At 40.5% G+C, this 13990-nt stretch overlaps 1 long non-coding RNA gene across 1 annotated transcript; it reads left to right on the top strand.

Annotated features, from left to right (window-relative positions):
• Positions 1 to 1444: 1444 nt before the first annotated feature.
• LOC111256195 lies at positions 1445 to 2096 on the top strand. Its single transcript, XR_002676187.1, has 2 exons — positions 1445 to 1596; positions 1737 to 2096. It is a non-coding gene; the product is annotated as an uncharacterized LOC111256195 (long non-coding RNA).
• Positions 2097 to 13990: the final 11894 nt, after the last annotated feature.

Raw genomic sequence — 13990 nt, 5'->3', positions numbered from 1 at the left:
CAAACATTACAACTGCAACACATTAAGCAAATTAGATGGACATGTGAATTTGCTTTCAGTCAATAATTCTTAATTTTTATCAATAAAAGAAGTTGTTGATCGTGATCAGGCTGTTACTTCTCAACTATGCACTTTACTTATTTTTTCTTTGGTTACAATTGAATAATATTTTAGAATTACATCATTTGTATTACCAAAGACTAATGTCCATAATAGTGACCTTGTGACTTAAGGTTTTTCCAGCGCTTCTGCTCATACATTCAACAACTATATACAAGCATGTGTGTTTCTATTCTTTTAGCTCATTTTCTCTTTCTAAACAAGTACTCGAGACTTTAAAAAATATTTAGGGTAAACTACGGAAAGGTATAGTTAGTATGTATTAATATATTGTTTTTTGTAAACAATGCATATAATCAAACATATAAAAATAGTAAGAATGACTTATCAATTATTAAATATAAAAATTAAATAAATCAGTATAAAAATAATTAATATTAAGACATAATATTAATTTTCTAAATACCAAAGGTTCTAATCTTTCCAAATACATTGCCATTGCGATACAAATACCAATACTCAAATAATGCTCAATAATTTGTTCCAACATGAATATATATATATATATATTGACATGACATTAGCAAATATGTTGCTCATTATAATATTTTGGATTGCGGATGCACTAATTTCATCAAGTTATTACACTAAATTGAACATTTTACAAGTTGTTGAACCAATCTGCACCCACATGTAAAGTTATTGTACTGGATTGAGCATTTTATAAGTTGTTGGACCAATCTGTACTTAGTTGACAAGTTGTTGTATGGTGGATGAGTGCAATTAGCAGTGGGAGGCCTCGCGTGTTAACCTGGCCCAATTGAATTTAGACTGGATTTATATTGACTAGACCTTTTCTTTTCCCAACTGGATTGAGTTGGATAATTTTGTATAGACATGGATACCCATATACCTTGAATTTATTTACTGTGATCTTATCACAAGAAGCAATGTAATAACCAATACCGTCAAATTAAAAGGAATCCTCTATTTTGACATAGCCCAAGTCCACACTTACAGTTTTTGTTCTATGAAAAATGTCACATGTATACAATCTAGTGACAAAGTGTAGATCACAACTACACTATTATTTTTGCCTGTTTCTTGTAACTAACTACGCAAGAATTAGGGGAGATAGCAAGTATGGTATGTGCTTCAGGTCAAAGTCTGTTGGTTAGAAAAATCGAAGATAGACCATGACACAACTAGACAGAAGAAATTATGGAAAGAGGATTCCAGCAAGGAATTCAGTGGAACCCGCATCTCTTTGATAACAAAAACAATAATTCTAACATTTGACTCTATGGCTTTCAAGTTTCGCATAATCATGCCTATAAATGACCTTCAGCTACAAGCTAGGTTCATTCATAGATAGAGGTAGAGACCATTTTGAGGTGTGAAGCGTGGCAATGAGGTCGGGAGCTGCTTACTATCTCCTCATCCTCTCAATGTGGGTGGTTGCAGTGATGGTCACCGTGATCTCCTTCACCTCCGCTGAGAAAGAGAAAGAGTACGCACCGTCTACTACATCACGATGTAAGATGCATGTACATACTTTTAATAAGTTTGCCATTTTTCTTCCCAGATTTAGCGTGCTTTCAGTTCTATAACCACCTTCCGTTTCTATTCGGTCCTTACTGTTTTCCAACTGGTTGTGTTGTGTGCTGCTCATGCAGACTGTGAGTCACCCAATCCTTCGAGAAGACCCTGGTTACCGTGGGGCGGCGGCCAATGGAGATGTCCTGACCCGTGACCATCATCGTCGTATTTGCATGCCCGTTATCTCGAGTTGCCTCACCGAGGATAAAATTGGAATTAATCACAGGAAAACGGACCAAAGTTTGATCCCAATCACGAGGTAAAAATCATGAATACCATGTGTATATGGATTGTGGGTTCTAGTGGCAAATGACTGAATGACCTTTCTTATGCGCCTTCCATTTTTCTCTTTTCAAGCGTTTGCTGTCCTATACTACCCCGCTAGTCTTATCTATGGCTAGTACAATTTTATCTCATTTTGAAGAAACTTCTCCAGCAAGTACACCATGGTCTGAAGCAGTGCACGATGAGTTTTTATCATTGAACAGAAAATTATTGCTTTGATGCATCACCTAATCACGCATTCGTTCACACGGCCAAATAGTTCATTAGCCTTGTCGCCGTCCTATTCATGTGGATGTGGGTGGTGGCCAAGGTAGCCATTGCTTCCTTTGCCCCTCAGCCTCTGCAAAAGCAGAGCTTCTATATCCTGAACGTAAGATAAGCTAATATAACATATAGCCTCAAGGGATTCATGCCAAAATAAGGGCTGAGATGTCAAGTAGAGAATACTTGAATTGCCATAATGTTTTACTCAAAGTTGGACCATGCTTGACTCTTGTCCGGTGATCTTTTAATGTGGAATTGGTCAGGCAAATCCAGTGAGTAAAAGATGAGATCTTGTTAGAAAATTAGGCATTATTCGGTATATTTTGATTCCAAAACTAATTATGTAAAACAACAATATTTCCATGACTATGGTGAGTAAATAGAAGCATGTGCGAGTGTTCATGTTTAACACAATTTTAAGTATGAACAGAATGAAGCAAAGAAGTTTCAGGGTGTGCCCTGGGGCGGGGCCAGTGCCAGAGGCACTGGATGTGCCGTTACCATCTGGATTAATCATACTAATTGTGGGATGGCCTCAGTCGATGTAGTCGTACGTATGTGATGTAGGAAGAGGTTGACGCAGTGCAGTCCCACGAACAGTCTTCGGGAAGTAGTCGAACAACGGCCACAAGGAAGAAGACGATGTAGTCGATCAGCTGTCACCAGGAAGTAGACATTGCAGACGGATAATGTCTCGGCCACCAGGATGTAGTCGACCAGGGAGCGAGCTGTCGCGTTCAGCGCTCCCCAAAAACCTTATCGCCCGCCTATCCCGAGCAGGATCTCCAACAGCAGGTGAGGTTCCGGAGGCTCTGCTCTATCCAGTACTTGTGCGCGCAATGCCTAGCGATGGGGATGCAAAAAGTGCAGCAGAAGATAGAGGGAGAAGAGAGAGGTCTCCTAAAAGGAATACCTTGGTGCATCTTTGGGAGGAGGAGGAGGGGCGCCTTATATAGGCGAGCTGGTGAGAAAGGGGGGATGAACCTGGACGTCTGGCAGTCAACATAGTCATCAAAGGCAATCAATCTGCCTAGTAACGTTGTGGAATATTCCAGAGTTTATTCTTTAGTTGTTACTGGAATGAATTCGCCCAATTGATGACTCTGCTGACTGCATTCAACGGCAAAAGGTTCATCACACCGCATCGCCCAACCCGGCCCAGCGAGCGCGCGCGCGTGTGGCACGCCAATCTCTTTTATTGACTTCACAAATGGTGTACACAAAGTCTACCTTTTAAGTCAATTAAGATCCTCCTCAAATCCCCATATGGGACTAAACACATAGCTCTCTATCATTTATTAGTGGACTTTTAATTCTTTTAGTTGGATTAAATAAATGGGCCAAGCCTATAAATTCCAACAATCCCCACCAAGCACTAGAAATGCTCTCAGATCCAGTGTAATCTTTGCATTGATATATCAGTATTTGACGGAGATTGTTAAGTTGAACTTCCATCTAGAGATAAGGCTATACTTATTCACAATTGTACAATGGACTATGCCTTGAATTGACAGTCTTGTGCAAACAAGTTTGACCAGAGCCCTTCACTGATACTAGGCTGTGAAAGCATCCCCACGGTTTGGAGCTTATAAGTCATACTCCAGGCCTTTCATGAGTTTATAGAGATCACCCACATCTCATAGACTATGACCAGTAGTCAGACTCATATAGGTGCATTCCTCAAAAGATGTTCTGTAGGACATCTTTGCTTCAAAGAAACAACTCCCTTGTTTCAAAGAGGCCACTTGGAACACATTAAGGTATAAACCAACCTGTCATACAAGATTGCAGAGAAATGCATCTTTCACTGGAATGAGCCTATTCAAAGGTTCTCTTCTCTCAGTCAAACTATAGTTTATTTCACCATCCTACTTCACGGGATCTCCGATCACATAGAACAGGTTACCACTATAGAATAACTCAAGTGGGTCTCAAGCCGAATTCCATAGATGCATTATCTATCACATTTCGTAAAAGACCCTTTGAGAATTGATCTGCCAGATTCTTAGCTGTTTGAACATAGTCCAAAGCTATAACTCCGGAGTTTCTCAATTTTCTTATAGATTTCAACCGCCTCTTTACATGCCTTGATGACTTCATGTTATGCTTTGAGCTGTTCACCTTGACAATCACAGTTTGATTGTCACAGTTTATTAGAATTGTTGGTATCAGTTTTTTCAACTATCAGCAAGTCCATTAGGAGTTTACAAAGCCACTCAGCCTCAACAGTGGCGGTGTTTAATGCTGTGAGTTTTGCTTCCATTGTTGACCTCGTTAAGATGGTCTGCTTGCAGGACTTCCAGGAAATAGCGCCACCTCCAAGTGTGAATACATATCCACTTGTGGTTTTTATTTCATCAGCATCAGAGATCCAATTTGAATCACTATACGCTTCAAGTACCCTTGGGTGACCAGTATAGTGAATCTCGTAGTTCACAGTGCCTTTTAGATAGCGGATCACTCTCTCTAGAGCATGCTAATGATCATCTCCCAGATTTGAAACAAACTGACTTAGTTTGGTCACAGCAAATGAGATGTCAGGCCTTGTAGCACTAGCCAAGTACATAAGTGAACCAATAATTTGAGAGTATCTCAGCTAATCTCTCATTATCCTTTTCTTTTTCCTTAAAATTACACTAGCATCATGAAGTGTTGAAGCAGGTTTGCAGTCACTGTAACCAAAGTGGCTTATAACCTTTTCCACATAATGGGATTGCAACAGTGTAACCCCACCATCATCTTCTCTTACTAGTTTTATATTAAGGATAACATCATCCTCTCCCAAATCTTTCATCTCAAAGTTCTGAGACAAAAAGTCCTTGACTTCCTTAATCACATTAAGGCTTGTTCCAAAAATCAGTATGTCATCGACATACAAGCACAGTATCACTCCTTCACCCCCACCAAAGCGATAGTACACACACTTGTCGGCTTCGTTCACAATAAAGCCAGCGGACGTAAGAGTTTTATCAAACTTCTCATGCCATTGCTTAGGAGCTTGCTTGAGGCCATACAAAGATTTTAACAACTTACACACCATTCCTTCTTGACCTTTTGCTACAAACCCTTCTGTCTTATCCATATAGATCTCCTCTTCCAACTCTCCATTTAGGAAAGCTGTCTTAACATCCATTTGATGGACGAGAAGACCATAAGAGGTTGCTAGGGAAAGTAACACTCGAATTGTGGTCAATCAAGCAATAGGTGAATAAGTGTCAAAGAAGTCTTCTCCTTCTTTCTGAGTATAACCCTTAGCCACAAGCCTTGCCTTATACTTTTCAATAGTACCATTAGGCCTAAGCTTCTTCTTGAACACCCACTTGCATCCTACGGGTTTGCACCTATAAGGGCATTCAACGACTTCCCAAGTTCCATTAGACATAATAGAATCCATTTAACTCCTTACTACTTCCTTCCAATAGTCACCAACGGGAGATGAATATGCCTCTTCAATGGTTCTAGGGGTGTCATCCACGAGGTATACAATGAAATCATCACCAAAAGACTTTTCAGTCCTTCGTCTCTTGCTCTTTCTGGGAGCTTCATTGTGATCCTCCTCAGGATTTTCTACAAGTGTAGGTTCACTGTGTTCTATCACATCGGTAGAGATATCCTTCTCGATAAACTCTTGCCTAGATGAACTTGTTTTATCTCACATAGGAAAAATATTCTCAAAAAATATAGCACCTCTGGACTCCATTATTGTACCAACATGCAAGTCAGGTACTTCAGATTTTACTACCAAAAATCTATAGCCAACGCTGTGAATAGCATAATCTAAAAAGACACAATCCACAGTTTTAGGTCCAAGCTTGTGTTTCTTGGTTATCGGCACACTAACTTTTACCAAACAACCTCAAGTATGTAAGTAAGAAAGTGTTAGCCTCTTCTTCTCCCATTCCTCGAATGGTGTTACTTCTTTATTCTTTGTAGAAACACGATTTAGGACATGACAAGCAATCAATATAGCCTCATGCCACCATTCCTTGGAAAGTTCCACTATATCTAACATGGTGTTAACCAAATCAGTTAGAGTGTGGTTCTTCCTTTTCAGCAACCCCATTTGACTGAGGTGAATAGGGAGGCATCCTCTCATGAATAATACCATGTTCCTCGCAGAATAAAGTAAAAACATTTGAGAAGTACTCACCACCACGATCCAACCTAACTCGTTTGATCTTTCTCTCAAGTTGATTTTCTACTTCAGGTTTATAGATTTTAAAGTAATGCAATGCTCCATCTTTTGACTTCAACAAATAGATGTAACAAAATCTAGTGCAGTCATCTATCAAAGTCATGAAATATTTTTTTACCACCTTTTGTCAAAACGCCATTCATTTCGCACAGATCTGAATGAATTAATTCTAAAGGTGCCAAGTTCCTCGCCTCCGCAGCCTTGTGAGGCTTGCAAGTTTGATTCAACACAAACATGACACTTAGAATTTTTGACACAGGTAAATTTCGGAATTAAACTCAAATTAGCTAAGCGCGTCATACAACCAAAACTAATGTGACAAAGTCTTAAATGCCAAACATTTTATTCATCAACATTAACAATGTTGTTCACAACTTTATTACAATCATCAGACAAAGAAAAGTGGAACAAGCCTCCGCTGTCATAACCTTTTCCAATAAAAGTACCAAACTTAGATAGAATGCATTTATTGGACTCAAAGACTAATTTAAAACCATCCCTACATAGTAGAGACCCGCTGATTAGATTCTTCTTGATAGTGGGGACATGCTGCACATTCATCAATTGCATGGTCTTTCCCAAAGTAAGCTTCAGATTGACCATACCAGCACCAAGAACACGCGCATGTGATCCGTTCCCATGAACAAGGAGCCAGTCCCTCCGACCTGGGAAGAAGAAAATAAAAAGATATCAGCACACACATGGATATTAGCCCCGGTGTCAATCCACCACTCGAGTAAGTAACATACTGAAAGAAGAATTGTAGGTAATAAATTACCATACCCCGATGTTCCTCCAGCCTCGCTTATAACCATGTTGGCAGACTTCCTGCCTTTGCGATTTGGGCACTATGAAGCAAAGTGATCTGGACTCTTGCACACAAAGCAAACTCCCTTCTTCTTCTTAGCTGGTGCAGTTGTCTGTTTAGTCTTTGCTTGGTTCTGCGGTGGCTTCTTCAGCTTCTTTTGGGGATTGGAATTGTTCTTCTGAACTAAATTGGTGCTTGAAGCTCCAACAATTCTTCCCCCATGTGTCTTTTGCTCCTGCCTTCTCTTCAACATCAAGACTCCCAATAAGATCAGTGATGTTAAACTCTTGCCTCTTGTGTTTCAGAGAAGTAGCAAAATCCCTCCAAGAAGATGCCAACTTAGAGATAATAGCTCCGACCACAAACTTGTCGGGTAACACACATGGAGCCTCTTTGCTACAATCTTTGAGATCTTTTTCTAGCGCCTAAATCTCATGAGCTTGTTCTACTACAGGACGGTCTTCAACCATCTTATAGTCAAGGAACTGCTCCATGACATACAACTCACTGCCAGCATCAAAAACTCCATACTGAGCCTCAATAGTTTCCTACATCACTTTGCCATTTGGCAACAAGAGATACATGTCAACAATATTTTCAGCTAGAACACTTATGATGGCACCACGGAAAAAGCTATCAGCACGATCAAAGGCACTCCCATCCTCTGAGGTAGTGCCCTCGGGCTTTTCGTCTGCGACATGCATTACGTTCATGGCCGTCAACCACAACGTAAGCCTCTTACGCCAACGCTTGTAATTGGAACCATCAAATATATTTGGTTTAATCGACGCAGCAAAACTAGATACCGAAAGCCTATCAACATAATAAGATTTTTGGATTGTTAGAAAATTAGGCATTATTCGGTATATTTAAATTCCAAAACTAATTATGTAAAACAACAATATTTCCATGACTATGGTGAGTGAATAGAAGCATGTGCGAGTGTTTATGTTTAACACAATTTTAAGCATGAACAGAATGAAGCAAAGAAGTGGGCGGATGCACCGTTACCATTTGAATTAGTCATACTAATCGTGGAATGGCCTCAGTCGATGTAGTCGTACGTATGTGATACAGGAAGAGGTTGACGCAGTGCAGTCCCACGAACGGCTTTCGGGAAGTAGTCGAACAGTACGCATGGCCACCAGGAAAAAGACGATGTAGTCGATTAGCGGTCACCAGGAAGTAGTCGGTCACGCCACGGGCTCGACGAGGCTAGCGAGCGCACGAATGGCACACCAATCTTTTTTATTGACTTCACAAATAGTATACACAGAGTCCACCTTTTAAGTCAATTAAGATCCTCCTCAAATCCCTATGTGGGACTAAACACATAGCACTCTAGCATTTATTAGTGGGCTTTTAATTCTTTTAGTTGAATTAAATAAATAGGCCAAGCCCATATATTCCAACAGATCTAGCCTGCAAAACGAACCGAACTCCACTAGCCTGCTACAACAGCTACTTGCACCTGATACTATGAATTAACTACTACTATGCATGCATGTTGCTCTTAGAAAATAGAAATATCTAACAACAAGCAGCAGAGAAGCCTATGACAGTATGTCAGTATGACTTTAACCAGAAAAGAACAAGCATTATTGCATCATGAGTTGAAAAACTTGGCTTGTAGGCTAAGACATGGTCAAAGAAACCTTTTCTACACAGTCGTCCGTCTCCGCTTTAATTTGCCGGCCGATAAGATCACTGAGATTGACCAGCCAGCTGGGTAGGTTTGGCTATTCCTTTCTATTGAAAAGGAGTCAGCTGTCTGCGCATCAGGTGTAAGACGACTCCTGTTAATTCTTTTATTACCGTCACAAAGTTACACGTCTATAAATAACCGCAGTGCTGCAGCCACACCATTTCAACACTGAACAAAGGTCCGCTTGTGGACAGAAGGTATAGGAGGAGAGAAGAAATTACATATCTTGCACCATGAGCGCGAGGTCGAGAGCCACTCAGCTTCTTGTGCTTCTATGTTTCTGGATGGCTGTTTTGATGGCCATTGGTGCTGTCACCGTCTCTGGTGCTGCTTCCAATTGTGAGAGCCTCTCAAATCACCATGGTTTTCACTGTTGTTGCTGCACCTGCTGCAGATTCCATCTGTGGACTGATTATTTTAACTTGTTGCTGTTGCAGATTGCGAGTCGCCAAACCCTCCCAGACCGCCTCGGAAGCTTTTTGCTGGCATGCCAGGAGGAAGATGTCCTCCTCCATGATAGGTTATTTTTCTTCTGTGTGAGGTATAAGCTTTGCTACTCATGGAAGAAGAGATGTACACCCAATGCAAATCGGTTCTATCCATGACTTGATCGTGGGTGTGTATGGTAGCCATACAATAAATTTATCATATACATTAATAGGCTTTTCTGTCTGTGCATTATATTTTTCTATGTGTATATGTGTGTGAGCAGCGACCGTGTGGCAGCACGCAAAGTTTGACCACTGATCGAGCGAGTACTAAACAGTGGCCTTGTTGATTTCTTTATACATTCACCACCGGTTTGGCACCGAGTAAAGGTTGCCTTCTTGCAAGCAGAAACACCTTTCAAACTCTATGAGCTTGAGGTCGGGAGCCGTGCACTTTCTCGCCGTCCTCTGCTTCTCCTCTGCGTCTTTGATGTGCGATCGAGTGAGAGATGAACACATACAAACTTAGCTGGTTTATTTGAGCCCGGCCTGTGATTCAAATTAACTATGGATGTATATATAATCTGCTTTGATTATGTATATTAACAGTATGGCTCCCCGTAGAGTAGTTTTGATTCATTAATTGTGTGTATATGGATTGTTTGAGAGAGGAAAATAAAAACGTTTTATGGGTGGCATCTTTTCATAAGATCAGATGCTTGTAAAGATAAACTGATCAGCCCGATGTCACTGTTGAGTCAGGTCACGATTAGAATTGAGAAAGGACAATATTACCCTTTGGCCTACTTGCCATTTGCTTCATCTTCCCGTCTTTTTCTCTGGCCAGTTCCCCGCTGGGTAATTCTCTGGCCTCGGCTCCTCCACGGCGACTCTTCTCTCAGATTCGGCTGTTCCCAGCCTCATCCGCTGGTGGCGAGCAATGGGGGCCGGTCGTGACTCCCAGTGCCACATGCATTTCAGCGTGCGGAGTTTAGACCCGAAGTAGGTGAATCGTGGGGGAAGCAATAAGACGACAACCACCAGAAGGACGAGTTGCGTGTCCATGGTGGCCTCGTTTTGCTACGCTCTGTTTATTGGAAGGTCAGGGGCATGGTGTTACGGGTGGCTCGCCTATGGCGCAGAGGAGGATGAACGATGAAGGTAGAGCCGCAGAGGTAGCGGATAGAGAAATTTGTGGTGGGAACGATGGCGAACATGTGAGTGTAAACCATAGTGGGTAATTTTTAAAATAAATTAGATCCAATAACTATGATTTTTAATAATAACTAAAGGAAATAGAATCAAATGGCCTGCAGTTGTTTCTAATTTTTTTTTGATAATTTGATGATTTATTGCTTTTTTCCTAACGTATCTTGTGAGGATAAACGTATAGACTCCGAAAGAAGACTCTAATCGTAACAACAATAAGATTTAGTTTTCCAAAGACATACCCACATCTGAATTAGAAAATAATCTAAAGTAACCTTTTAAGTATAGTATCATAAAATAATATAAAATAACCATCGATCTTGAACTAAATTACTCTCACCTCTGCCTGTATAAAAAATAATATAAAGTAACATCCTAATCTTCAAATAAATTACCCATCTATGTCAATATGAAAAAAAATATAATATAACCCCATGATTTGTATCTTAATTACCCACACCTTTCATTATAAAAAAACTAAAGTAACCGAAATCCGCATCTAAAATGTCCTTACTAAAAAGAATCCCAAAATACCTTATATGTGTATATGTGTGTGCACACGTGGGTTTCTAATAACGGTTTCTGCGATTGCTAGTATAGACAAAAGTGAACTCAAGATACGCAGGGATGATGTGTATCACTATCCACATAACTTTTTCCACGTATACATGTACTCCCTCTGTCCCTTTTAAGTGTTGTTCGGGAACCGTGTTCCCCTCATAGTCACGCTTCCCGAGCGACACTTAAAAAGGACGGAGGGAGTATGTTTGAAAAGGATAAGTCTATCTATTTTCATGTCAAACACAGTTCTGCCCGGTCATGGAGTGATCCCAATCAAGATGTTTGTATAACCTTAATGTGATTATCTTGATTTCAATAAAAACTTCATTTGTAAACAAAAGAAATATTAGCATATGAGTCCCTCCATGCTGTGCTGCCCAAGACCCCAAAAATGTCACTACTAGAGAACTCGGTATTAGTACCGGTTCATAGGGTGCATATCTCCCAAAAATACATCCGGGATTAATTCGTCGAGATAAAAGGGGATCTTTTATCACGAGTCCCTCAACCGGGATATAAGACCCCCTTTTAGTCCCAGTTGGTAATACCAACCGGGATAAAACGGTCACCACGACAGGGGTTGCCTCCCACCCCTTTTATCCCGGTTGGTATTACCAACCGGGACTAAATGGTTTTGCAAAAAAAAATGCAAAAAAAAAATATCGGGGGGTCAAAATGGTAATACCAACCGGGACAGGTCACGCAATTTTTCACGCGAAATATGCGCGTGCGCAGTCCGTGGGATTCGAACCCATGACCTTAAGCCTCACGCGTAGCTTCCTTGCCATCCCCTACACACCACATCTATCTATATAGGGGATGCTATCCTTTTGTATTAACTCATGGAGGACCCTTCAATCCGGGTTGGTAACACCAACCGGGATTAAAGACCTCATTTAATCCCGGTTGGTAACACTAATCAGGATAAAAAGGGTCTGAGGGTTTTATTCTTTTTTCAGCCACCCGTGGGGGACCTTTTATCCCGGTTGGAGTTTCCAACCGAGACTAAAGGACCCCCTTTTATCCCAGTTGCTTTAGTCTCGGGTGGTAATACCAACCGGGATTAAAGGGTGACCTTTTAGTCCCTGTTGATCTTACCAACCGGGACTAAAGGGTCCCCCACGTGTGCCTGAATTTTTCAACCGGGACTAAAGGATCCCCACGGGTGACTGATTTTTGAACTGGGACTAAAAGATCCCCTTTAGTCCCGATTGCAAATACCAACCGGGAGTAAATTCTAGCCTACCGTGGCGCACCCCCTTTTCTCCCGGGTCTAAATTAAACCGGGACTAAAGAGTAGTGTGCAAGGAACAACCATATGGGTAAGCTATCCATATTATTACGAAGATATAATGAGAAGTCGTGTACACTGGCGGAGCTACATGAAGGTCAAAGAGGGCCATGGCCCTTCCTTGCCAATTGCAAAGACCATTAACCAGCTGCAAATTGATGCTTAGAAATTAAAAAATAGACATATTTAGCAACAGATTAGTACTAATGTCCCCCTCTTGATTTGTGTTATAGCTCCGCTACTGGTCTTGTAAGATGATGACGTGAGATAGCAAACTCTTAATGTAGCGCCAAAATAAGCCAAATAAATGTAGAGCCTCTAATGGATTAGTTTGTAATGGTATCAATGGTGAAATCCATGCTTGCACCAATAAGTTTCATTTCTTAATTAAGCAAGCAAGCAGAGAGCATGGAGAAGTTTGTCCAAGATAGAATAATGCATACATATTCTATTGTCACTACTAATCACCTAGGTAAATCATCAAATAATATGGAAAGCCTCAGAGATCCTTAGAAAATCTAAAAATTTGGAGAAAAGCAAGGGCCTAGAAGTTGTACGTGTCTCACTAAAATAAAATGGAAAACATACGGTCCTGTCTATATACTTGTTTTTGAGCTAGATTATACAACAATGATGATATTGTCAATCATATTAACAGATTTTAGTGGGACACTGAACTTATTAACAGGTACAATTATATTACTGAAAGTATCATTGTATCGTTTAATATGTTCATCAGTGTCTCACTAAAATATCACTGTATCTATTAATATGTCCAATGTCAAGTTGTATCTGTCATGTACTACAATGACATCCTGAATCACATAGCATTTTATATCATATATAATTATATAATTCAACAACCTTTTGTTAGCACTTGTCGTTTGGCTAGACACTAAACTAATTGGTAACACAGATGATAACGAACATAGGTGCATGAAGACATGTAATTAATTTAATTAAATCTAGCTATAGCATAAACTATATCTTGATAACACATTTATCTGACGTTTTAGAAGTTAATATTAACATATTTTCTATAAACTTAAACTAAGTTTGAAAAAATTGACATCGGAGAAAACTAGAATAATGTTATACAGTTTAGCACACCAAGCTTGACCACATATGGGGCTAGCGAGTGGTCAACACGGTCGTACTGTATACAAAGCTTAACAGCCTTGTTCATTCTTTGTACGTTCACTAACCTACATCAACTAACGTTTAACCGATCGAGCTGCAGAGAGCACTAAATTGCATTGTCAACACTGTCCAACTGCACATTATATATCAAGTTTAGCAGCCTTGTTGATTCTTTGTACGTTCACCAGCCTACATCAACTAACGTTTGTCTGAGAAGAAAAGGCATCTATAAGTATAGGCAAGCAACACCAGATGGGCACTGAACAAAGGTTGCAGACCTTGTAAGCAGAAACACACCTTTGAAACCATGAGCATGAGGTCCGGAGCCGTTCACTACCTCGCCGTCCTCTGCTTCTTGATGGTGGTTCTGATGGCCATCGGCTCTGTCGCCGTTGATGCATCATGTGAGCGGCTGCTCGAATCCCCAATTCCCCATGCATGGCTA

This window comes from Setaria italica, chromosome I, assembly GCF_000263155.2.
Source record: "Setaria italica strain Yugu1 chromosome I, Setaria_italica_v2.0, whole genome shotgun sequence".
Lineage (NCBI taxonomy): Eukaryota > Viridiplantae > Streptophyta > Magnoliopsida > Poales > Poaceae > Setaria > Setaria italica.
This window is presented reverse-complemented; position numbering and strand designations above follow the sequence as displayed.